Source organism: Neoarius graeffei, chromosome 20 (genome assembly GCF_027579695.1).
Source record: "Neoarius graeffei isolate fNeoGra1 chromosome 20, fNeoGra1.pri, whole genome shotgun sequence".
NCBI lineage: Eukaryota > Metazoa > Chordata > Actinopteri > Siluriformes > Ariidae > Neoarius > Neoarius graeffei.
The window spans coordinates 21428744-21454118 of NC_083588.1; the positions used below are offsets into that span (position 1 = coordinate 21428744).

The following is a 25375-nucleotide window of genomic DNA, read 5'->3' on the forward strand; positions in this document are numbered from 1 at the left end:
AAGTAGACAGCCTTTCGATTTCATAAAATCAGTGAAATTTAGTTCCCTCTGAAATTTCGTCATTGTGATACATTTATTTCTTTAATATCTTTTTAAAAAAAAAACCCTCAGGCCATTCTGTGGCTGGGAAGTTATTTAATTTGAGGGGATTCCTGAGCAAATAATGTGCATGAAATTGCTCGCGTCACACCGTCAGCAGACAAAGGAAGTCCAGTGTGCGCATGCGCACACTTACCTTTGACTGTGCACTGACAGTTATATCATTCTATTGCCAAACAAATAGCTGATTGCACTGAGGTGTTCAGTGACCACCAATATTTATTAGTTTCGTCCTGAATTCAAATCACAGACTTTCAATTTTTTTTATTTATTTATTTTAAATAGAACAATTCTCTTTTGCAACATAACGTCTTTTCTTCTCGCACTCTGTTACCATAGTCGGTCTTTCACGGTTCATGTGCATACTCATGTCCCTCCATTTCCCTTTCCTGTTTCAAATTTGTATCCCACAATGCCTTACATGAACAGGCAAAGTCCACCACGTGATGCATGATGTAATCTCTTGTATTGAGTCACGGTGAAGCAAAAAAAAAAAAAATAGAGAATTTCGGGCCACCGGGCCCTAAATTCATGAATTGTTCTATTTAAAATAAATAAATAAATAAAAATTGAAAGTCTGTGATTTGAATTCAGTAGCTTTCAGTCCACTAAACAAAAATAACTGGGCGTCAGGGAAAATTCTTTTTATGACCTAAACTTGAAAAATCTGAGTCTGTCTACCCTTAAAGAATCCATCTTCCAGCTCTCCTTTTTTAAAATTGCCTTATTAGCCATTATAAAAACTGAGACCAATTTATCAGCAGTCAGCTCATATTGGCCAATGTCATCGGCTTGCTGATTATACAGGCATGTTGGTTGGGCCCTATCGCCAAAACAGCTTGCATCTGTACCTTCAGTTAGCAGATCTCTGAAGTTTTTAAATCAGCACCATGATGCTGTGGGCTGTGCAAATGACTGGCTTCATTGTGTCACCCAATAGAAACTTGGCTGTCACAGAGAGAAAATATTCAGTTCTTTCAAAATAATGAGCAATCTGTGTTGAACACCTTCCAGTGACTATATGTGTCATCATCTCAGTTTCTTTGAAGTTTTTGTGTATAAAATTGCACGCATCTGAGCATTGCATAGTTGGCTATATATATATAAAAAATTTTTTTCAGTCTGAGAGGAGTACATGCCATCATGTACGGGTCATGCAGTGTGAGCCATATTAAGATCACCAGTGCTGCATTTAACTGTGGTAATCAATACAACTTTTCTGAAATCATAACCAGCTCCAAAACACAAGCTGAGCTGAATAAGCTGGGGATTACTTTGTCGTTGTGTCATTTTCTTGTCGACTGTGTTAGCAGCCATCCATACTTTTAATAGGCTTGACAGCGTGCCGCTGTGCTGATGAACCTCCCATATGTTTGTATGAGAGAACAGGATGTTTTCATTTGGCCTTTAAAGACATTTAAAACATTAAAAAAAAAAAAAAAAAAAGTGTTTAATCTACATACCCTTACAGAAAAACACACATGAATTTCCCATGTATTTCACATGTGATCACATGTGGAATACATGGTATCTGATTTTGTAACATGTGTTACCATGTAGAGCACATGTGGAAAACATTCCCACATGTGATTCACATAAAATTGGGCCAAAACCACGTTTCCCATGTGCAAATAACATGTTTCCCATGTGCAAAACACATTTTCCACATATTTCACATATGAGAAATCACATGTGAAGTAGAGGTCTGCGCAGGTCGGATTTTTCAGTCCCGCTCCCGCCCGCATTGTGCATTCCACTCCCGCCCACGCCCGCGAAGAATTATGATTTTCAGTCCCGCTCCCGCCCGCGCCTGCCATATTTTGTCCCGCTCCTGCCCGCAAATCCCGCATGATGCAGACGTTCGCGTTATTTCTCAGGAAAGTTCTTGTCTTGACACAGCGTGATGGTGCCCCGCCCCCTACTTTGAGTGGATTTGAGCATAAATATCTACAGCTCACATTTGTTATTGTTTACCTTGTTTCTGAATTCAGCATGTAGTATCTCTAATAATAATAATAAATAATAATAATAATAATTAGTGCTGTCAAACGATTAAAATATTTAATCGCAAATTTTTATTACATGAGAAACCATTGTAATTCTCTGATCAGCATAAAAAAGTGAATGGGCTTGCTTTGTACCAATGTTTTTTGTTTTTTTTTATTGCAAAGCAGAGCTAGTAAAAGAAGTGAATTGATTTACTTGTTGCGTTAGTCTACAACTTTAATCAGAGAGACAGGTTACACAGTGACGGTAGGCTTGACTCAATGCTATCCCAGAAATCCTTCCTGTAATATGCAAATTTGGCAGCCTCTGATTGGACAGTCAAATTTGCATATTACAGGAAGGATTTCTAGGATAGCACTGAGTCAAGCCTACCGTCACTGTGTAACCTGTCTCTCTGATTAAAGTTGTAGACTAGCGCAACAAGTAAATCAATTCACTCATGGTTCACTTGCTAGCTGGGTGTGAACTGCGAGTCATTAGAGTGATCATTGGCAAGTTAAAGATGCCATTCCTCACTCAATCTGGCAATCTGACTTTGTCTGCAAATTTAGGCATCTTAAAATGTTTTTATTAATGTCAAATAAAATATCCAGCACAAATTATATATGATAGACATAAATTAATAATTTATAAATTTTATTTCAAGCACGTTTTTAGTTAGCGAGACTGCAGCTTATCACTGCTCCCACCCGCGCCGCATATGTGCACTCCCGCTCCCGCGCGCATATGCGCACTTCCGGTCCCGCCCGCAATGAGCTTTCAAAATTTGTCCCGCGCCGCACTGCTTTGCGGCAGGTCCCGCGAGTCCCGCGGGACTCCCGCGGGAGTGCAGGGCTCTAATGTGAAGTTCATGTGTTTTTTCTGTAAGGGTCAAACTAGTGTCGATTTAAGAATAAATAACATTTACCGAATATATTGTTCATTTTGTTCAGCGTTGTGAGGAGTTTTAACTTTAAGCTTTAACATTGTGTAATGCAATACATCAAACTTACGGGCACCATCATCTTGTTTTTTTTTTTTAGTGATAGTAGTCACTGGGGCGTGTTTTGTTGTTGCTTCCAGCTCGCTCACTGTTGGTTCAATCAGCTTGAAACTCACCACCTAGTGGTTGAATCTCTCATGCTGACTTGATTTTCTAATAAAAATCGGCTGAACACTTTGCTGTCTAGTGCCCATGAAAGATAGGATCACGAAGGAAAATTTTGTATCCTTCCTAAAAATCAATGATTTTCCTAATTTTTTTTTCATGGAGAAAAAATGAGAAGGTGTATAAATATCAATCATACTGATTTGAAGAGAATTCAAGGTTTGACCCTCTTATACATAGTGCATTTGAGTACAACCATCGTTAGTCATGCTTGGTGCCCACAATTTAAAAGTGAACATACCTGCTAAATTCTGGCTTTTATGTTTAAACACAAAGAATGGACTAATTTCATTGATGCATTACTTTTAAGCCTTCTAGGTGCATATACAAGATGAAGAATTTATCTATAATTTTTACCCTGGTACTCAACATTCTAAAATCTCTTTATTTTTGCCTTTTTGGTCTATTAATTTCTGATTGAGGTTTGTTCTCATCAATGGAAAATTAAAACCAGTGGAAAATGATTGCTGGTTTGGGACCGGGGCAACGGACAGAAATGGAAATTTTATAAAACCACTGGATTTTCAAATGTTCATAAATGTTTTTTTTAAAGACATATTTCCAAAATTAAACAAGTTTTCAATTCAGATCTTCACACTCTTTAATTTGATACATTACACAACACTATGACAACTACTTTATAAAATGGCTACTTTTAATTTAAGAACTTTTACCGACCCCCCAGTTTTTGAAAATGCTGTAGGCTCATTTGGGGGTGTTTGTTATTGAATAATCATTAGCAATTCACTTAAGCTCAACAGCAGCAACCACTATAAGCGAAGCAACTTTGCCAAGATTTCTGAAAAGGGAAAGTTTCATTCATTTCACCTCTGACCATAATGCAGAAAAAGCTTTTAAAAGATGAGCTTATGTCCAAGGCCAGTGGGTAACACCACTCCCCATTGCTCAATATTAAAAAAAAAAAAAATTTATTCACTTCATGTGCTTGGCTCAATTCTTTAGATCATATTTATATTATTAGTTTAACAAATTAAAAGTTAATCGAATAAAATTGGTTTCTGTTGCATTCGATCCATTACTTATCTGGAACCTGTATATATTCCTGCAGCCAGGAGATGCCTCAGGCATCCTTTATGTAGGGCTTTTGTACAGCTGTTTGAATAAATGCAGTGAAGATGTGTATACTAAGCATTTAAAAAACATCATTTACAACCGCACTGCTGTGAAATCAGAAGACTTGGCTACTGTGACTTGGATATCTGTTACTAAAAGAGTAGACTGAACACACAGGTTCGTTAAATCACACCCACCTATTCAATGGCTACACAATTTGACTCCACAGGATGGATAGCACTGAAAAAGCTGCTTCTGATTATGATTTACAGGACAGGAAAAACTGCAAAGGCAAACTAAAATTAGTGTATCTCAAACAATTAGAATATTATGAAAAAGTTCATTTTTTTAATAATTGAATATAAAAAGGTACATTTTTACATATTCTGTATTCATTAAACGTAAAAGTGAAATATTTCAAGCTTTTTTGTTTGAAATTTTGAAGATTATGGCTTATAGCTCATGAAAATCAGAAATCCAGTATCTCAAATTATTATATTATTTCCTAAGATCAATTAAAAAAGGATTTGCAATACTGAAAGGTCCAACTTCTGAAAAGTATGTTCATTTATACACTCCATACTTGGTTGGTTGGCATTATTGAAGACCAGGTTGCCGTAATAGCGGCCTTCAACTTATCTGTATTTTTTGGTCAGATGTTTCTCATCTTCCTCTTGACAATATCCCATGGATTCTCTATGGGGTTCAGGTTAGAGGAGTTGGCTGGCTAATCAAGCACAGTAATATCATGGTCAGCAAAGCGTTTGGTAGTAGTTTTGGCACTGTGGGCAGGTGCTAAGTCCTGCTGGAAAGGAAATCAGCATCTTCATAAAAGCCTGTCAGCAAATGGAAGCATGAAGTGTTCTAAAATCTCCTGGTAGACGGCTGCGTTGATTTTGGACTTGATAAAACGCAGTGGACCAACATCAGCAGATGACATGGCACCCCAAGTCAGTGTGCCAAAATTCAAAAACTTATTACCATACAGTTCTATGGATTGCCATAGAACACACTAGCCAGACGACTATGAATAAGAAGAGGTAGAAAGACAAATGGGTGCTTTCGCAGCTTCTCTGCTTGGCCCCCCAATTAAGCTGAACATCCGACATCTTGGTTTTAGAACTGTTGTCTCATCTCATTTTCTTCCACTTATCTGGGGCCGGGTCGCAGAGGCAGCAGTCTGAGCATGGAAGCCCAAACTTCCCTCTCCCCAGACACCTCGGCCAGCTCCTCGGGAAGAACACCGAGGTGTTCCCAGGCCAGCCGAGAGACATAGTCCCTCCAGTGTGTCCTGGGTCTTCCCCGGGGCCTCCTCCCGGGGGGGGGGCATGCCTGGAACACCTCCCCAGGGAGGCGTCCAGGAGGCATCCGAAAGAGATGCCCGAGCCACCTTAGCTGATTCCTCTCAATGTGGAGGAGCAGCGGCTCTACTCCGAGCTCCTCCCGAGTGACTGTGCTTCTCACCCTAAGGGAGCACCCAGTCACCCTGCGAAGGAAACTCATTTCAGCCGCTTGTATCCGTGATCTTATTCTTTCGGTCATTACCCAAAGCTCATGACCATAGGTGAGAGTCGGAACATAGATCGAGCGGTAAATCGAGAGCTTTGCCTTTTGGCTCAGCTCCTTCACCACGACGGACCGGTAAAGCGACCGCTGCACCAATCCGCCTGTCAATCTCACACTCCATCCTTCCCTCACTCGTGAACAAGATCCCAAGATACTTAAAATCCTCCACTTGAGGCAGGACTTCTCCAACCTGGAGAGGGCAAGCCACCCTTTTCCGGTCGAGAACCATGGCCTCGGACTTGGAGGTGCTGATTCTCATCCCAGGCGCTTCACACTCGACTGCAAACTGCCCCAGGGCATGCTGAAGGTCCTGGTTTGAAGAAGCCAACAGGACAATCATCCGCAAAAAGCAGAGATGAAATCCTGTGGTTCCCAAACAGGATTCCCTCCAGCCCCTGGCTGCACCTAGAAATTCTGTCCATAAAAATTATGAACAGAACCGGTGACAAAGGGCAGCCCTGACAGAGTCCTACATGCACTGAGGACAGGTCAGACTTACTGCTGGCAATGCGAACCAGACTCCTGATCCATTCGTACAGGGACCGGACAGCCCTTAGCAAAGAGCCCCGAACCCCATACTCCCGAAGCACCCCCCACAGAATACCATGAGGGACACGGTTGAATGCCTTCTCCAGATCCACAAAGCACATGTGGACTGGTTGGGCAAACCCCATGAACCCTCGAGCACCCTATGAAGGGTACAGAGCTGGTCCAGCGTTCCACGACCAGGACGAAAACCGCATTGTTCCTCCTGGATCCAAGGTTCGACTATTGGCTGAATTCTCCTCTCCAGTACCCTGGAGTAAACCTTCCCTGGGAGGCTGAGAAGTGTGATTCCCCAATAATTGGAGCACACTCTCCAGTCCCCTTTCTTAAAAAGAGGGACCACCAACCCGGTCTGCCACTCCAGAGGCATTGTCCCCAACCGCCATGTGATGTTGCAGAGGCATGTCAGCCAAGACAGCCCCACAACATCCAGAGACTTGAGATACTCAGGGCAGATTTCATCCACCCACCCCCGGTGCCTTGCCACCGAGGAGCTTGCAAACCACCTCAGTGACTTCGGCTTGTGTAATGGATGAGTCCACCTCTGAGTCATCAGCCTCTGCTTCCTCAATGGAAGACATGATGGTGGGATTGAGGAGATCCCACCACCCAACAATATCCCCAGTCGAGGTCAACAGCTCCCCACCCGCACTGTAAACAGTGTTCGCAGAGTACCGCTTCCCCCTCCTGAGGTGCCGGACGGTTTGCCAGAGTTTCCTCGAGGCTGACCGATAGTCCTCCTCCATGACCTCACCGAACTCCTCCCAGTTCCGAGTTTTGCCTCCGCAACTGCCCAAGCTGTGGCACGCCTGGCCTGCCGATACCAGTCAGCTGCCTCAGGAGTCCCGGAGGCCAACATGGCCCGATAGGACTCCTTCAACTTGACGGCATTCCTTACTTCCGGTGTCCACCACCAGATTTGGGGATTGCCGCCACGACAGGCACCAGAGACCTTGCGGCCACAACTCCGAACAGCCGCGTCGACAATGGAGGCAGAGAACATGGTCCACTCAGACTCAATGTCCCCCGCCTCTCTCGGAAGCTGGGAGAAGCTCTCCCGGAGGTGGGAGTTAAAGACCTCCCCGACAGAGTGCTCGGCCAGACGTTCCCAGCAGACCCTCACCATACATTTGGACCTGCCACGTCTGTCCGGCTTCCTCCTGCACCAGCGGTTCCAACACACCACCAGGTGGGGATCAGTTGACAGCTCAGCCCCTCTCTTCACCAGAGTGTCCAAGACATAGGGCCAGAGATCAGATGAAACGACAACAAAGTCGATCATCGACCTCCGACCTAAGGTGTCCTGGTGCCACGTGCACTTATGGACACCCCTATGCTCGAACATGGTGTTTGTTATGGACAAACCATGACTAGCACAGAAGTCCAATAACAAAGCACCACTCGGGTTCAGATCGGGGAGGCCATTCCTTCCAATCACGCCCCTCTAGGTGTCACTGTCGTCGCCCACGTGAGCGTTGAAGTCCCCCAGTAGAACAATGGAGTCCCCTGTCTGAGCACCTCTCAGTATCTCTCCCAGGGACTCCAAGAAGGCTGGATGCTCTATACTGCTATTCGGCCCGTAGGCACAAACAGCAAGAGCCCTCTCCCCGACCCAAAGGCGCAGAGAAGCGACCCTCTCATACACTGGGGTAAACTCCAACACATGGTGGCTGAGCTGGGGAGTTATAAGCAAGCCCACACCAGCCCGCCGCCACTCACCGTGGGCGACTCCAGAGAAGTGGAGAGTCCAGCCCCTCTCAAGGAGCTGGGTTCCGGAGCCCAAGCTGTGTGTGGAGGTGAGCCCAACTATCTCTAGCCGGTACCGCTCAACCTCCCGCACAAGCTCAGGCTCTCCCCTACCCCCACCGAAGTGACATTCCATGTCCCAACAGCTAGCCGCTGTGTTCGGGTATCAGGTCGTCGAGGCCCCTGCCTTCGACTGCTGCCCAATCCACACTGCACTGGCCCCCTACGGCTACCTCTGTGGGTGGTGAACCCACAGGAGGTCGGGCCCATGTCACCACTTCGGGCTGAGCCCGGCCGGGCCCCATGGGCAAAGGCCCAGCCACCAGGCGCTCGCATACGAGCCCCAACCCCGGGCCTGGCTCCAGGGTGGGGCCCCAGCTGAGCCATACCGGGCGACATCACGGTCCTTGATTTTTTTTTATTTCCATAAGGGGTTTTGGTGAACTGCTCTTGGTCTGGCCTGTCACTTAGGACCTGTCTGCCTTGGGAAACCCTAACAGGGGCGTAATGCCCCCGACAACATAGCTCCTAGGATCATTCAAGCACACAAACCCCTCCACCACAATAAGGTGGCAGTTCGAGGAGGGGATAACTGTTGTGGCTTATTTAAAATTTGATGTGAAAATCTGACACACATCATTATAGAGCACAGGAAGAGAGAGAAGGAAGGCCAGACTGTGTCTCGGCTGAGGTACAATTTGTTTCAGGAAGTACTGAACAACAGCTCAAGATGAGTCACACCACCAAGAAAGAGGCTATTATGAACCAAGTGGAGCATGTTACACTTAAAAAAAAAAAAAAAATTGTCTTCTACTTTTCTTTCTTTGCGCAGTAATTGAGCTACAATGATGCTCATTAAAGTTTAACAAAAGGTGCTTTCAGAGTGGAGGAACTTTTTCATAGCTCTTAGAACCACTGGAGGAAGTTCCCCCCCTTTTTTTTTGCATGTCCACACTGCAGGAACTGAGAATAATTATAGTTCTTTGAACAATGTTTTGAAGGACTTTTTTAGCTCCTACTTCAGGTTAGGTACTCTCTAGGGCTGTACGATGTCCCCTTAATTGGCATCGACGATGTTTACAGTGCAAACATCGTGATGGACGATCATATCGTGGGGGGGATTTTAATACCACATTATTAAATATTTTATTATTATTAAAATTATTAGATACTCATCCGAGGCTTTGGCACGTAAAGAAAAAAAAATTCCATTGCGCTGAGAATTGAGATACTATATCCCATAGCCTACTATCTCTTTAAATTTGAGCTACCTAATTTTCTATGTTTGATCTTCATGCCACAAAATCTGAGTTGATGGAAGAGATGGTGACAGAGATCGTTCCGTCGCTGTCAGGTGCTACAACACCCGGTCCGTCACATGATGAAGGGGAGGAACCAGGTGACGGCGCCGTGGCAGTGCCTAAGAAAAAAAGAGAGGGTCTTTGGGCAGCCTTCTTGGAAAGAGAGCAGCAGCCAGAGCATCCACGCTTACTGATGAAGAAAAGTCTGAGGCAGAAATGACCATGTACCTGCAGGAAATTGTCATTGATGGGGAGGATGTTAGGGTTTTGCTGGGATTCGAACCTGGTTCGTTGGTGTGATAATCCAGCAAACCCCCACTAGGCCACCAGGGGGATGACTCAAATGCAGAGGCGTGAGGCGGAAGTAGAAAAAGAATCAAAAGGTTTATTTAAACTATATACACTATATACAGGGCAAAACAAAAGACAAAAAAAAAAAACCAAAGAGTAAAATCCAAAAGAAAAGCAAAGTGCAAAAATACAAAAGCTAAGAAGATCAAAAAACACAGTACAAAGGAAACTGGAGATAAACATAACAGCACAAAGACTCCGTGACAAGAGGACTGAACTCAGGGGTATAAATAGACAAACTAATTAAGGACACAGGTGAAGATAATTAGGCAATTAACACAAACACAAAACACAGGAACAGTGGCGGCCTCTAGAGGCCAAAATAAACACGACATGAAAAGGAAATAACAGCGGCCTCTAGAGGCCAAAACAGTCCTAGTCCTAACAGGACCCCCCCCTCTAGGAGCGTCTCCTGACGTTCCCAGGGCGATCCGGATGGGCCGAATGGAAGTCCCGACATAGTTCTTTATCAAGGACATCCCGAGCAGGAACCCAGCAGCGCTCCTCAGGACCATAGCCCTCCCAGTCCACCAGATATTGCAACCCGCCGCGGACCCGGCGGGAGTCAAGCAGGCGATTCACAGTGAACACAGTCTGCCCCTGGAAGATGCGGGGGGGTGGGGGGTTCCTAGGGGCAGGGGCATACGTAGACGTCAGTACGGGCCGTAACAGGGAAACATGGAAAGTGGGGTTGATCCTCAGAGTCCGGGGCAACTGGAGCCGGTAGGAGACAGGGTTCACCCTGCGCACCACCTTGAAGGGGCCAATGTAGCGAGGAGCAAGCTTGCGGTTCTCCACCCGCAGTGGAAGGTCCTTAGTGGACAGCCAAACACGCTGCCCAGGGCGGAAAGCGTGTGCAGGTCTTCTATGGCGGTTGGCCTGAGTCTGGTTGGTTCTGGAGGTCTGTATGAGGGTCTTCCTGACCTTGCTCCAGGTCTTGCGACACCGTCTCACATATTGGTTGACCGAGGGCACCCCCGCGTCCTCCTCCTGGTCCGGGAACAGAGGTGGCTGGAACCCGAATTGGCACTGGAATGGCGACAGCTTGGTGGCCGATGACTGCAGGGTGTTGTGGGCGTACTCCGCCCATGGCAGCCAGGTGCTCCACGATGTCGGGTTATCCATAGCCAGGCCTCGCAGGGTGGTTTCCAGGTCCTGGTTGAGCCTCTCCGTCTGACCATTGGACTGTGGGTGAAACCCAGAGGAGAGGCTGGCAGTGGCTCCGATGACCTTGCAGAACCCGTGCCACACTCGGGAGGAGAACTGGGGCCCTCGGTCTGAGACGATGTCCTGTGGAAGACCAAAGACTCGGAAGACATGATTAAACAAAAGTTTCGCAGTTTCAAGAGCAGAGGGGAGTTTGCACAGTGGTATGAAGCGGCAGGCCTTGGAGAATCTGTCAACTAAGACCAAAATGACCGTGTTACCTTGTGACTCAGGGAGACCCGTGATAAAGTCGACTGCCACGTGGGACCAGGGACGCCGGGGAATGGTCAGAGGATGCAGGAGACCCTGGGGACGCTGTCGTGGGTTCTTGGTTCTGGTGCAAACCTCACAGGACAGGACAAATGACCTTACTTCCTTCTCCATGTTAGGCCACCAGAAGCGTCTTTTCAGGAAGTCCAGGGTCCTCCGAGCTCCCGGGTGGGCGGTGAGAGGGGAAGAGTGACCCCACTGGAGAACCTTGGCCCGGGCTTGATGTGGGACGTACAAGAGGCCTGGTGGCCCCGTCCCAGGACCGGGGTCCTGGCGTTGGGCTCGTCGGACAGCCTCCTCAATACCCCAGCGGACAGGGGCCACAATCCGGGACACAGGGATAATAGGCCCGACTTCATTCTCCCTGTTAGTGGCAGAGAACAGTCTGGACAGTGCGTCAGGTTTGGTGTTCTTGGAGCCGGGGCGGTATGAGAGGGTGAAGTCAAACCGACTGAAAAACAGGGCCCACCTAGCCTGTCGAGGGTTCAGTCTCTTGGCTTGCTGGAGGTACTCCAGGTTCTTGTGGTCAGTCCAAACCAGGAATGGATGTTGTGCTCCCTCCAGCCAGTGCCTCCACTCCTCAAGGGCCAGTTTGACCGCTAGCAGTTCTCGATCCCCCACATCGTACCGGGACTCAGCAGGACTCAGGCGGTGGGAGAAGTAAGCGCAGGGGTGCAGCTTTCCTTCCGAACGTTGAGAGAGCACCGCGCCGACACCACTGTCCGAGGCGTCCACCTCCACGATGAATGGTTGGGAGGTGTCCGGGAGAACCAGAATGGGTGCCGTGCAGAAGCGGTCCTTGAGGTCTTTGAACGCCTTTTCTGCCTGAGGAGACCAGCCATAAGATCCACCTGTCCCTTTGGTGAGGTCTGACATGGGTGCTGCCACAGAACTGAAGTTCCTGATGAACTTGCGGTAGAAGTTAGCGAATCCTAAGAACCGCTGAACCTCCTTAACGGACTTGGGAGTAGGCCAATCCCGGACGGCCAGGGTCTTGGCAGGGTCCATTTGGAGTTGGCCTGTCCGTACAATAAATCCCAGAAAGGAGACCTCGGGAACATGAAATTCGCATTTCTGGGCCTTGGCGAACAGATTGTTCTGTAGCAGCCTCTGGAGAACCTGGCGGACATGGTGGCGGTGCTCCTGCACGGTCTTGGAAAAGATAAGGATGTCGAATCCTGTTAGGACTAGGACTGTTTTGGCCTCTAGAGGCCGCTGTTATTTCCTTTTCATGTCGTGTTTATTTTGGCCTCTAGAGGCCGCCACTGTTCCTGTGTTTTGTGTTTGTGTTAATTGCCTAATTATCTTCACCTGTGTCCTTAATTAGTTTGTCTATTTATACCCCTGAGTTCAGTCCTCTTGTCACGGAGTCTTTGTGCTGTTATGTTTATCTCCAGTTTCCTTTGTACTGTGTTTTTTGATCTTCTTAGCTTTTGTATTTTTGCACTTTGCTTTTCTTTTGGATTTTACTCTTTGGTTTTTTTTTTTTGTCTTTTGTTTTGCCCTGTATATAGTGTATATAGTTTAAATAAACCTTTTGATTCTTTTTCTACTTCCGCCTCACGCCTCTGCATTTGAGTCATCCCCCTGGTGTTCTGTTAGGGTTTTGCTGGGATTCGAACCTGGTTCGTTGGTGTGATAATCCAGCAAACCCCCACTAGGCCACCAGGGGGATGACTCAAATGCAGAGGCGTGAGGCGGAAGTAGAAAAAGAATCAAAAGGTTTATTTAAACTATATACACTATATACAGGGCAAAACAAAAGACAAAAAAAAAAAACCAAAGAGTAAAATCCAAAAGAAAAGCAAAGTGCAAAAATACAAAAGCTAAGAAGATCAAAAAACACAGTACAAAGGAAACTGGAGATAAACATAACAGCACAAAGACTCCGTGACAAGAGGACTGAACTCAGGGGTATAAATAGACAAACTAATTAAGGACACAGGTGAAGATAATTAGGCAATTAACACAAACACAAAACACAGGAACAGTGGCGGCCTCTAGAGGCCAAAATAAACACGACATGAAAAGGAAATAACAGCGGCCTCTAGAGGCCAAAACAGTCCTAGTCCTAACAGAGGAGGACCCACTGATGTGGTGGAAAAGGAACGAGAAAAGACTTCCATTAATGGCAAGATTAGCACATAAATATTTGTGCATATGCGCCACCAGTACTCCATCAGAATGAGTGTTCAGCACCGCGGGTAGTATAGTTACCCCAATCCGCAGCTCATTAAAACCAGACAAAGTAAACATGCTAGTATTTTTGGCCAGAAACCTCGACATTTAAACATGGTGACCATTGCCTGCACTGTTAACCCATTAGGTTAAATTGCTTCGGACTACCTGCGTTTTCTTGATTTTGATTTTATTATTACTATTATTGTTATTTATTTACTTGTACTTGTATTAACGCAGGCTCTCTCATTTTTTTTAATCGCTGTTCTTTGCTAACTGAGTCGACTTCATGAATATTTGGTAGCTTTAATTTCACTGTAAAAAGTTAATGCCCAGCTATGTTAAACTTTGTGAGCGCATTTCGTGCTGCGCACGTTCCGGTTCTCTTCGTCTTGATCGTTCATCTTTAAATAAATATATGTTTACAAAATCATGTTCATGACACTTTATTTTGTAGCATTTTTACAATAAAAAGTTAATGCCTAAGCCTGGTTAATGCCTAATGCCTAAATTAAATTGTGTAGGCTGCCGTTAAGCGCATGCTTGTGCGTTCCTGTTAGACTTGATTTGTTGTTCAGCCTACTGTATCTTTTCACGAATACCGGTTCACAGAATCACCTTCATTCTTCCATTTGGTTTGACATTATGGCTTAGAGTGGACCATTCTGTGTCTGAAAGTAGGCCTATTTACCAGATTAAAGTTATTTGACTTCTGCCGAAGTCTGCGCTTCACTGCCGTTTGATAAGGTGCAATATTTCCCGACTGAAGTCGTTAATAGTGGCTATTTGTTTGAACAACATGACAAATTTTACATTAAAAAGTATAGTGTAGGCTAAAAAATGAAGTCAAAATTTATTATTAGTAGCATACTGCATTTGTGTAACCACGTTATGTTCACTAGCACGTCCCTGCACCATAGCCTACGTGAACAAGCGGTAATAGGATATTACTTTATAATGATTTATATAATTATGTATTTATATATAATATGTTATATAATATATTTATATATTAAACAAAACTAACAAACTAAACTAACAAAAAACTAACTTTTTAAGTTAGTCTTAAGAAACGAACTTAAAAGAATAGTTATAATTATCAGACATAATGAATTTTCACTACATATAACTTTTTAAGTTAAATAGGCCCAGATGATATATGCATGTTTATGACAGGAGGGGGCGTGGTATCACGATGGTGGCTCTCCATCGTGATGGATGACCACCATCGTCGATGGACGATGGCATCGTCTATCGGCACAGCCCTAGTACTCTCCCAGCATGAGAAGAACGATGAGTGATGTAATTGTACAGTGATTGGTTCAGGTGATGGGTTGAACATATGAGCCAATGCAAGCTGCATTACATAGCACTGGCAAAAGACAATCCATGTAAAATGTTAGCCAACAGCTCTTAAACATTAAAAAACAAGAGTGCTCCGAGAGCACAATATCCCCCGCTGGCAATTATGCCATACAGTAATTCTGGGAAAATGCAACTGAATTGAACAAAATTGCAATACATGAGTATTACCGACATAGAACAAAGAATCCTGTTAAGTTTCATGAAATTCCTCCAAAAATTGTGAAAGGAGTTGATTTCAGAAGGTGAGTACCCTTCCTGGGATGGATGGACATTGCCACGACATAATACCCCTTCGGGCCTTTTGGTCAGCAGGGAATAATAAAAATTGTGAGGGAAGTTGATTTCAGAAAGCAAGCAGACCTTGATGAAATTGAAAGTACAAGTTTGTTAATAAGGGCATAACTCTGGTAAAATCTGCCCAAATTAAACAAAATTTCAATATGTGTATAACTGTCATACAACGAAGTCTTTTGCCAAGTTTGATGAAATTCCTCCATAAATTGTGAAAGGAGTTGATTTCAAAAGAATGTGCACCCTCATGAAATTGTCAAAGTACAAGTTATTTAATCAAGGGTCAAAACTCTAGTAAAATTTTCACAAATAAAATTAAATCACAATACGCGTATTACTGTCATATAATAAGGCCTTTTGCCAAGCTTCGAGAAATTCATCCAAAAATTGAGAGGAGTTGATGTCAGAAGGCAAGCACACCTTCATCAAATTGTGAAAGTACAAGGTTTTTAATCAAGGGCCACAACTCTGGTAAAATGCGACCGCATTGAACAAAATAACATATGCGTACTACCGACATATAACAACATCTCTTGTCAAGTTTGGTGAAATTTCTCCACAAACTGTGAGAGGAGTGGATTTCATAAGGAAAAACACACAGTCATGAAATTGTCAAAGTATAATTTTGTTAATCAAGGGCTGTAAATCTGGTCAAATGTGACTGTAATTTCATTAAATTCAATCAAGTTCAAGTTTTATTTGTCACATATAATTACAAGTAATTACAGTGAAATTCTTATGTACCTTAGGTCATTGAGAGAAAAAAAAAATAAGATAAATTAAAAACAATAGAAATAAAGGGGAAAAAAAACTCCATATTAATGAGTGGAAACATGGCAGAGATATGATGATTGTGTGGTTACGAGTCCTTAAAGTCCAAAGTGCAGTAGTGCATAGTAGTGTACTTTGTTATCATTATGAAGAGTTCAACAGTCTGATGGCCTGAGGGAAGAAGCTCCTCCTCATCCTCTCAGTGTTGGCCTTCAGCTGTTGGTAGCGTCTCCCTGAAGGCAGCAGGGAGGACAGTCTTATTTGGGTGACTGGGGTCACTGGCAATCTTCCTGGCTCGGTCCCTGCAGCGGTTGGAATAAATGTCCTACAGGTTAGGGAGGGTGGTCCTGATGGTCCTCTCAGCAGAGCAAACCACCCTCCTGAGAGCCAGCTGGTCTCACCTGGTGGTGCTTCCCATCCAATTAGTGATGCTCCCACTCAGGACACTCTCAATAGTGCAAGAGTAAAATTCCTTTGTGCCGAGTGGGAGTATGAAGTCCTTCAGTCTCCTTAAGAAGTAGAGGCACTGGTGGCCTTTCTTAACCAGGGTGTTGGTGTGACAGGACCAAGAGAGGTCCTGTGAGATGTGGACACCCAGGTATTTGAAATTGTCCACTCTCTCTATCTGAGCCCCGTTGATGCAGATGGGTTGGAGGTCCCTCTACTGCTTCCTGCTGAAGTCCACTATCAGCTCCTTCGTTTTGCTGATGTTGAGTGTGAGGTTGTTCTCACTCCAGTCCATGAGATATTTAATCTTGGTCCAGTAGGGAGACTCATCGTTATTGGAGAGGAGGCCCACCACAGCTGTATCATCAGCAAACTTAATGATTGTGTTGGAGTCTGAGGTGGCCATACAGTCATGAGTGTACAGAGAGTACAGAAAAGGGCTCAGAACGCATGCTTGGGGGGAACCAGTGTTGAGGGTGAGGGGAGATGAAGTGTGGCAGCCTACACGTACCACCTGCGGTCTGCCTGTAGGGAAGCTGTGGCTCCACCGGCACAATGAGGGGTGCAGGCTGAGATCACACAGTTTTTGGACCAGCCTGGAGGGGATTATGGTGTTAAATGCTGAGCTGTAGTCAATGAACAGCAGTCTAGCATAGGATCCCCTCTTGGTGTCCAGATGAGCCAGGGTGGTGTGAAGTAGGTGAGAAATGGCGTCATCTGTGGATCTGCTGGAGCGATAGACAAACTGTAGCGGATCCAGGGTAGCAGGCAGGGAGGTGGTGATGAGGGGTTTGACTAGCCTTTCGAAACACTTCATCACCACAGATGTTGGGGCTATGGGGCGACAGTCATTCAGGCAGCTGGGCTGGGGTTTCTTAGGCACAGGAACTAGAACAGACTGTTTGAAGCAGGTGGGGACAATGCACTGAGAAAGGGAGAGGTTGAATATTACCATGAATACACTTGCTAGCTGGTTAGCGCAGGCCTTAAGGACACGACCTGTGATCCCATCCAGACCTGCTGCCCTCCTGGGATTCACTCTCCTGAGTGCCATCCTCACGTCGTGCTCCATCACAGTGAACGCTGTCTCCTCTCTGCCAGTGATTATGTTGGCGCGTTGGCAGGTCGTCTCGAAGCGGGCATAAAAGTTGTTCAGTTCATCGGAGAGAGATTTGTCGGTGTTCATCGGAGGAGCGCGGGCTGATTTATAGTCCATGATGATCCGTAGTCCTTGCCATAGCCCCCTGGGATCCTGCTGGTACAAATGATCCTCCAGCTTCCTCCCATACCACCGTTTAGCCTCCTTCACTACTTTACAAATATTGGAAGAAGCAGCCTTGTATTCCTCCATGTTCCCGGTTAACAGCCCGGTGTTGTAGGCAGCAGTACGTGATCTCAGAGCGTCGCGAACAATGTTATCCACCCATGGCTTCTGGTTGGGAAACGTCCGGACTATGCTTATGGGGGCACAGTCCTCCGCTAGCTTCCCAATGAATCCCACCACCGCTTCCGTAAACACGTTGATGTCATCACCTGAGCTGTGCGGGAACAAATCCCAGTCGGTGATGTTGAGTGCATCTTGTAAGATCGCCACTGATTGGTCAGACCATCGCGTCACCTCCCTGCATGGCGGGGCTTCCACTTTCAGTTTTTTAATGTACTTGGGCATGAGGAAAATAGTGGAGTGATTTGACTTACCGGGGGGGGGGGGGGGGGGGGGGGGGATGTAGCCTTGTAGCCCTCTTTGAACGGCAAGTAGCAGTGATCTAGAGTCTTGCTTCTTCTGGTAGGACAAATGATATGTTGCCAGAAGTCCAGTCTTATCGTCCTCAAGTTGGCTCGATTGAAATCGCCAGCTATGATGAGAGCTGCATCCCTGTGATTAATTTCATAGCTGGAGAGGGCTTCGTGGAGTTCAGATAGGGCAGTGTCCGTTTTAGGTGGAATATAAACGGCGCTAAAGATGACTGACAAGAACTCTCAAGGGAGATAGAATGGCCGGCATTTGAAAGTTAGGAGCTCCAAGTTGGGTGAGCAGGAACGGGTTAAAGGTGTTATGTTCCTGGGATCACACCATCTGTTGTTGACCATTAAGCACACTCCCCCTCCTCTCAACTTGCCCGACTCCTTGGTGCAGTCCATGTGGTAGACTGATAGAAACTCCGTCGGTTGCACAGCATGGTCCGGGACCGAGGGGAACAGCCATGACTCAGTGAGACAAATAATGTTACAGTCTCGTATATCCCACTGGTATTTGAGTCTAGCCCTGAGGTCATCGAGCTTGTTTTCCAGGGACTGGACGTTGGCTAGCAGAATGCTAGGCAGAGGTGGACGATGTGCCCTTCTCCTCAGCCGGTTCCTGATTCCTGCTTGGTTGCCTCTGGATCTTTTCCCTCGGCCTGAACTTGGCGTGCCCTCCATTGTTGTTGGACCCCCGTAGTATCTCGTCTGGCAGTGTGGAGCTGAATTCCCTTAAAAATAAAAAAACATTGCACTTCTGTCCAATGTCTATCAGAGTCTGTCTGGTGTACGTAGTTAGAGTGCAGGCTGTGCAAAAAAAAAAGCTGAAAATAACAATAATTAATGCTAAATACACAAAAACGACAGGAGCAGGTATGACAGCTGCCTGCCTCACTGGCGCCATCTTGGTAGGGGCCGGTGAGGCAGGTAGTACTACTATTGTACGTACTACTGACATATAACAATGCCTCTTGTCAAGTGTCATGAAATTTCTCCAAAAATTGTGAGAGGAGTTGATTTCAGAAGGTGAACACCCTTCCCGGGACGGATGGATGGAAATTGCCACACCATAATCCCCCTTCAGGCCTTTCAGCCAGCGGGGCATAATGAAGGAAGATGAAAAAAAAATGGTCAGATGAAGAGAGGCTTCACTGAGCCTATATGCAGTGGAGGAAATGCAGCATGATTTTGGTGTGTTTAAGTGAAATATGAATATCTTAATTGCACTAAATTTTGTTGCATATTTGGGTTTTTTAAGCCATCATGTAAGAAAACCTTTAGCCTATAAAATAATAATCCACACAAACATGTTAGGTAAACATATTTTAAGCATCCATTTTCCACGATGAACTTGCTCTTTATAATGTAAAATCAAGAATTTACTGTCAGTGCGCAACACTTCCTGGTCTCCCCCAATTCTACAGCACAGTAGAAGTTTCTATAGAAACATGCGACCAAAACAGAACACACGATAGTGGACAAGTGTAAATCCTAAATGTTGCTAGTTTGCTGTTTTCACAGCAAAACAAGAACCTGGACAAGAAGCACATTCATATGAGAACAACAAACTAGTGATGCCACCGTTGGCCAGTTTACGTCATTTCAGCATTCCTAATGGTGGTGCAAATGCAAACAGAAAAAAGCCCTTGAAGATAGTTCTCAGGAGAGTTCCCCAGAGGGTCGTTCCTCTTAATAAAGTCCCTAGAACTGTTTGGTCTGAAAGTGCCTAAAAGCACCTATCCCTTTTCCATATTTAACTGCCATGAAAGTCACATGAATGCTTCCCTTAAGGCCAATTTATGCTGACAACGCAGTCCTCGGAGATGGCGTCTGCGTAGCCCCCCCCCCCCCCCCCCTTCGCAGACACTCTGCGCGCACCTCCCAAAAATTGTGACCACCGCAGAAGCCTCGCAGACAGCACTGCAGACAAGAGGGCTCTGATTGGTCCACTCTACATCCGCTGTACACGCACTTCCGCTTCCCTACTTTCCCGGTTTGGTTTGTTTTCACTACCGCCATTTTTAAAAACACGAGCGAAAATGGAGCAGCACGAAGAGCGGTTGATCGAGGAAGTATGTACATCTATACGACTCCAGTTCTAGTCATTATAAGTAACCAGAGGATAAACACTCCACTAACCACACCCACCAACTACTCCTAGCGATTTCGCGACTTCGCGCCCCCTTGCGTTGTGGCGGTGAATAACATCGCGCACGCCTATTACTCCCCGCTCAACGATAAATTACAACTGTCTGCGAAAAGCTATCTGCAAAAGCCTTGTCGCAAGAGCATGCAGAGGCCCTTAGTTTTACTGATGCACCATACATGAAACAAATGAAAGCTTCTATGCCCATTCATACTGAATGGGAGAAGAGGAGAGCTGGGGGTGTAAATGTTTCCCTAAACAATGCAAGCATGTTGCCTTTAAGTAAGCCCGCATTTAAAAATGGTTAACTCCTATTAGTTGTTGGATTCTGATTTCAGCTGCATGGACAACTGTTTAATTTAAAATTTTAACAGTGTACAAAACAAAAAGCATATCTTTCAATTTACTGCAAAGACTGAGTGCTTTGTTATCTCACAAAACAGGCTCAACGTATTGATGTGCAAATTATTAAAGGATGATGACATGGTACCTGGAAACATTTAGTCAAAACTATAGTTCCTCACTAATAACATGAGATAATCTGACAGGTTTGGCGACTGCTAAAGGTACAGGATGTAAGATTTTGGAATTCCACCCTGGTGGAAAATGCCATTGCAAGCTGCTTGCAGAAGAATATTTCTTAAAGGGAGTTGTGCGGTGTTCTTCCTCCAGCACTGCGGATACATCTCACAGCTAAGTGCACACACATTTAGACAGAATTCAAGGCTGTGTCCCAAGAAGTATGACACATGCTATGTAGTACATCTAAATATCAATGATACAAAATGGTGTAGTAATTAACAATAAGCACTGCAGTATACAGTTTGGGGGCGGCACGGTGGCGTAGTGGTTAGCGCTGTCGCCTCACAGCAAGAAAGTCCAGGTTCGAGCCCCGTGGCCGGCGAGGGCCTTTCTGTGCGGAGTTTGCATGTTCTCCCCGTGTCCGCGTGGGTTTCCTCCGGGTGCTCCGGTTTCCCCCACAGTCCAAAGACATGCAGGTTAGGTTAACTGGTGACTCTAAATTGACCGTAGGTGTGAATGTGAGTGTGAATGGTTGTCTGTGTCTATGTGTCAGCCCTGTGATGACCTGGCAACTTGTCCAGGGTGTACCCCGCCTTTCTCCCGTAGTCAGCTGGGATAGGCTCCAGCTTGCCTGCGACCCTGTAGAAGGATAAAGCGGCTAGAGATAATGAGATGAGAATGAGATGAGTATACAGTTTGGGATGCAGCAACTTGGAGTCACTCAGTATTACAAGTTTTATAAGAATAAATGTTCTGTAGCAAACTTGTACAGATAGTGTGTGTGTGTGTGTGTGTGTGTGTGTGTGTGTGTGTGTGTGCGCGCGTGTGTATTACACGTTTCCATTTTGAAATGGTGTGGCTCTCAACAATTATGGACCTACCCACCATTATGTATCACTTCTGTTTTCTTTCAAAATGGCAAGTTAACACATTTCTCTGGAACCACAAAAATATTTTATCTCACACACACACACACACACACACACACACACACACAAATAAAAAAAAACACACATTCTATATATACACTTTTAATAATCTAATGTTTTTGTTAATCAAGACGTGCACTGCCATTTTTCAAGCTCAGACGTAATACAGGCGCGCACGGTTTTTGTGCCGTGTTGCCAAAGGCTAGTTGAAAATTGATTCATTCTGGGATTGGTGGCCTTCAACAGAAAAATAGTAAAAGAAAATATGATTTTTTTTTTTTAAATTCAATGAATGGAACACACTGCCAACATATGCATTGCCTTTTTCAACTCAAGTTCAGACGCTATATGGGTGTGCTCTGGTCACGCTGTGTAGCGAAATGCTCGTTCAAAATAAATTCATTCATGGACTGCTCAACTTCACCAGAAAAGAAATAAAATAAAATATTGCTTTCATGTTCTTTGGTTGTGATTGGACAAGTTTTAGAGGTATTCATCTCAAGTTCAAGTGACCATGCACGCTTCTGGCTGTTCCATGGATCTAAAACAGATTTAGTTCACTTGACTGAAAACACTAGCTCTACTGAGGAAAGGTAAGACAGAATTTAGCTGGTTTATTTTTTGCTTTCATTTATATGTCGGAAACAGATTGGCACAGAGCAGCACGGTGCTTTTCCCACATGTGATAATGGAAGGAGGGGTTGGGGGAAGAGAGAGTTTAGCTTCGCTTGCATTTTCTGGTTGTAAATATTAGTTTAGCCATAACAGTCGCCAAGGAAAACCAAAAAAAGTGTCAGCATATCTACTGAACGCCACTGACCTAAAACTGCAGTTCTGCAGTCAGATATTATCGGAGGCTGCAGCTTTCCCAGTATTGGGCGTGGTTTTAGTACCTTCAGCAGACATGCCTCCAGCATCTCCAAGCAGAGAATACTACTAATTATTATACATACGGGCAACTTTTTCCATGTATTCAACATGTATTCTATTCCCCTCTAGTTGGTTTATTGATGGCATGCAATATTATCATCATATCCCTTATCCTCCATGTATTACACCACTCTCCAATGGAGAATGAGCATGCAGTATTGTTATAATATTGCACGTTGTCAAGACAACACAATGTCACACATCAGAGCTCATGCAAAGATCCAATGACAAAACTTTTCTGCTGTGCACACAATCATTTCTTTGTCAGCCAGGAAAGAGAGAAGACAAGGCTAATCCAGTGCTAGGTTTAAGCACTAAATAAATAAACTGAAAACAAACTTAAGATGCACTGAACACCCGAAAGGCAACCAAAACTTCATTACATGTTCTCCACACATATTTACAAGAGAAAAACATATCAATGGACATCGAAAAACTGGAAGAGACACACATCGGAGATGTAAAACTATTGTGCTAGTGAGTGACTGACAGTTTGTAAACAAACATGGCTGCGAGGTTTACTTCATTAAAAGCAGATGATGTTGAGAGAATTTTGGCTGCCAGGTCCTGCCGTTGTGTGTAGTTGTCGATGTTGATTTTAAAAGTAACCAGGTAAATTACATTGGAAAATGAATACTTACAGTGGTGCTTGAAAGTTTGTGAACCCTGTAGAATTTTCTATATTTCTGCATAAATATGACCTAAAACATCATCAGAATTTCACACAAGTCCTGAAAGTAGATAAAGAGAACCCAGTTCAACAAATGAGACAAAAATATGATACTTGGTCATTTATTTATTGAGGAAAATGATCCAATACTACATATCTGTGAGTGGCAAAAGTATGTGAACCTTTGCTTTCAGTATCTGGTGTGACCCCCTTGTGCAGCAATAACTGCAACTAAACATTTCCAGTAACTGTTGATCAGTCCTGCACACTGGCTTGATGGAATTTTAGCCCATTCCTCCATACAGAACAGCTTCAACTCTGGGATGTTGGTGGGTTTCCTCACATGAACTGCTCGCTTCAGGTCCTTCCACAACATTTTGATTGGATTAAGGTCAGGACTTTGACTTGGCCATTCCAAAACATTAACTTTATTCTTCTTTAACCATTATTTGGTAGAATGACTTGTGTGCTTAGGGTCGTTGTCTTGCTGCATGACCCACCTTCTCTTGAGATTCAGTTCATGGACAGATGTCCGGATATTTTCCTTTAGAATCTGTTGGTATAATTTAGAATTCATTGCTCCATCAATGATGGCAAGCTATCCTGGCCCAGATGCAGCAAAACAGGCCCAAACCACCACCATTTTTCACAGATGGGATAAGGTTCTTATGCTGGAATGCAATGTTTTCCTTTCTCCAAACATAACGCTTCTCATTTAAACCAAAAAGTTCTATATTGGTCTCATCTGTCCACAAAACATTTTCCCAATAGCCTTCTGGCTTGTCCACATGATCTTTAGCAAACTGCAGACGAGCAGCAACATTGTTTTTGGAGAGCAGTGGCTTTCTCCTTGCAACCCTGCCATGCACACCATTGTTGTTTAGTGTTCTCCTGATGGTGGACTCATGAACATTAGCCAATGTGAGAGAGGCCTTCAGTTGCTTAGAAGTTACCCTGGGGTCCTTTGTGACCTCGCCGACTATTACATGCCTTGCTCTTGGAGTGATCTTTGTTGGTTGACCACTCCTGGGGAGGGTAACAATGGTCTTGAATTTCCTCCATTTGTACACAATCTCTCTGACTGTGGATTGGTGGAGTCCAAACTCTTTGAGATGGTTTTCTAATCTTTTCCAGCCTGATGAGCATCAACAACACTTTTTCTGAGGTCCTCAGAAATATCCTTTGTTCATGCCATGATACACTTCCACAAACGTGTTGTGTAGAGATGCACCGATTGCAATTTTTTGGGCCGATTCCGATTTCCGATTTTCCATGGAGTGTGACCTGCCGATACCGATTTTGGCCGATTCCGATTTCATTTTTTCAAACCACTTCACAGCACACACAAAGACTATTTTCTTTTTATCTTTTCTTTAATAGAACATTCTGCCAGATTTTCAGTAATAAATTTTCAACACCTCAAAGGTTGAAAACAAACAAAAAGACATTGTTCTTTGTAAAATCTTTCTTCATGTTTGGTATTAACATATTAATTCCTGTAATAGGAAATTCACACAAACATTTTTTCTTTTCCCATCCAATATCTGGCACAAAAACAACTTCCCCCTCATATATTATTTGCCAACTGCTACGGAACACACTTTCATAAGCCTATTTACATCTGAAAACTTATGCCTTATAGAACAACCCATTTCTTCATTCAGTATCAAAATACAAAAATAATTTCCAGTCATACTTATACCACAGCCATTCTATCATCTTTGTCAAATGTGTATTTGTAGAGTAATTTCCAATGGAATCAAGTGCAACCAAGGTCGTAAAACAAACAAAAAGACATTTTTTTCTTTCTCTCTTTGTACAAATCTAACTAGATGTTTGGTAATAGGCTAACGTATTAATTCCTGTAATGGGAAATTCACACAACCACAAATGTTTTCTTCTTTTCACATCCAATATCTGGCACAAAAAAAAAAAATTAACTATCGTGAATTTTTTTTTTTGTTAACGGCGCGCGCGCCGGTGCTCGTTAGGCGCTCAGGACTGACACTGTTCTGCGCAAGCGCAACACAATCGCACTAGAAAGCATGTTCAAGCTGCCAGTGTAGCTGCAGC

At 44.5% G+C, this 25375-nt stretch overlaps 1 protein-coding gene across 6 annotated transcripts in view; it reads right to left on the minus strand.

The window, feature by feature from the left end:
* The window catches only part of LOC132868486 (ubiquitin carboxyl-terminal hydrolase 22-like), a 182480-nt gene that overhangs the window by 130143 nt on the left and 26962 nt on the right, over positions 1–25375 (minus strand). The window contains exon 1 of one of the 6 annotated variants that reach the window (XM_060901399.1): positions 4525–4572. The exons of the other annotated variants lie outside the window; for them this stretch is intronic. The gene's annotated coding sequence lies outside the window, so the exon portion shown is untranslated. Of the gene's footprint in view, positions 1–4524; positions 4573–25375 lie in introns of those variants that run through there. 6 annotated transcript variants of the gene reach the window in all.